At 41.1% G+C, this 1,942-nt stretch overlaps 1 pseudogene; it reads right to left on the bottom strand.

The window, feature by feature from the left end:
* Nucleotides 1-701: 701 nt before the first annotated feature.
* Nucleotides 702-1,517, bottom strand: LOC132481779 (transcription initiation factor TFIID subunit 9-like; annotated as a pseudogene).
* Between the last annotated feature and the right edge of the window lie 425 nt (nt 1,518-1,942).

Genomic DNA, 1,942 nt, shown 5'->3' with positions numbered 1-1,942 from the left:
GGAGCAAATCAACTCTAAGTCAGTTGTATATATTATTGCTTATTTTTAATCACACTGGTTTTATAGACAGTAATTATAAACACATTGTAGGCTGAAAAAACCACAAATATGGGGCTTCCCTGGTGGCGCAGTGGTTAAGAATCTGCCTGCCAATGCAGGGGACTCGGATTCGAGCCCTGGTCCAGGAAGATCCCACATGCCGCGGAGCCACTAACCGAGTGCACCACAACTACTGAGCCTGTGCTCTAGAGCCTGCGAGCCACAACTACTGAGCCCGTGTGACACAACTACTGAAGCCCGCGTGCCTAGAGCCCATGCTCCACAACAAGAGAAGCCACCTCAATGAGAAGCCTGAGCACCGCAATGAAGAGTAGATCCCCACATGCCGCAGCTAGAGAAAGCCCACGCGCAGCAATGAAGACACAACACAGCCAAAAATAAAAATAAATAAAATAAATAAATTTTTTAAAAACCCCACAAATTTTAGGTTCTTTTTTCTTTTTCTTTTTTTCCCCAAACTGATGAATTACAGCTTATTTTGTACACTTAAAAGCTGACGAAAAACCATTTCTAATCCTATTAAAGTCCAACACAACATCTCAGATGAAAAATATGGTAACCATATTTACTCATTAAATACTGTCTTTTTAAAACACAACTTGGAAACAGCCAGCACACATGTTTAATCTAGTGCAATGGATTCAAAACCAAGTATACATATTACATGCATCAAGGGTAGATTGCAAATTATCATAGTCATGTCATAATCTTCTTCATATTTTCTTTTCAATGCGTTTGATGATTCGTTGGCAGTATTTGTGATGACACCATGTTAGTGGTAATGAAAATGATTTTGAACCTAACTTCATGAAGGAGTAATTAGAACATTCTGAACTACTGAAGTTGCAGGAATTGATGTTTTTACAGCTGGAGATTTTGAAGTGGGCATCTGTACTGTAAACCTTTGAGGTTGACTGGAATCCCTACTTTAGTTGACATAGACATGGTTTGTTGGGTTGGTGGGCCAAGTGGGGGAGTACTTGGTCTGCTAGTAACTGAACCAACACTTAACTGCAGAACTGTTATTCTTCCCACAGAAGTAGGTACTTTTTGTGGTAAAGACTTACTTAAAGCTATAATTTGGAGCAGTCAAACAATATCTATCAGGTGGCAGTCTACGGCCTGAATATAGCTTCATCAATGGCAAAGGGATTTGATTTCTTTGCCTAGCAGTATCTAATAAAAAATCTATTGTGGGGAGGAGAGGTAAATGACTGGTCAGCACGACACTGGATTGCCAGTCGCACATCATCTGCATCAACAGTAGCTTTCTTAGCATGACTTGAATAAATTTTTGCATCATATAGAACTGTGGTTACATAGCAGAAGGCAAACTCCAACGTCTGATTTATAACTCTTGGCTCATATTCTGTAATCCCCATATCCTTTAGGATTTGTGCTATCATCTGTGTATCTTTCGGCATGCTCTTGGGAGAAGCCATCTTGCCAGACTCCATGACATACGGTGATCAGACTTCTCAAACTAAATCACCCACAGTAACATATTTCAGTCCTGATCTTGATGGAAGGAAGTTCTTTGCCTAGTGTGGTTTTCCCAATCACTGTTGTACTGGTGAGCAGGATGTTCCGAAGTAACATGGTCCTCACTGCGCTTGCTCAGGACGCCTCTGCACATGCACCCTGCACGTGACAGGGAGGGGCCAAATTTTAGGCTCTTGAAGTTCTTTGTAGCTTTGCTATTTAAGAGGAGTATGTTCATTAGCAAGATTTCTAAGAGATGCTCATTATTCACTAAAGGTGCCCACTACATATTTGTCTTAGTTTGGGTACCCCCAGAAGCCAGTCCTGAGACAAGGATTCAAGTGCAAGTAGTTTATTTGGAAGTAAAGCAAATGCCAGCAGGGAAGTGAGGAAGTGAGAC

The sequence above is a fragment of the Mesoplodon densirostris genome, chromosome X (genome assembly GCF_025265405.1).
Source record: "Mesoplodon densirostris isolate mMesDen1 chromosome X, mMesDen1 primary haplotype, whole genome shotgun sequence".
Classification (NCBI taxonomy): Eukaryota; Metazoa; Chordata; class Mammalia; order Artiodactyla; family Ziphiidae; genus Mesoplodon; species Mesoplodon densirostris.
The sequence above is the reverse complement of the archived record's forward strand: the minus strand, read 5'-3'. Positions and strand labels throughout refer to the sequence as shown.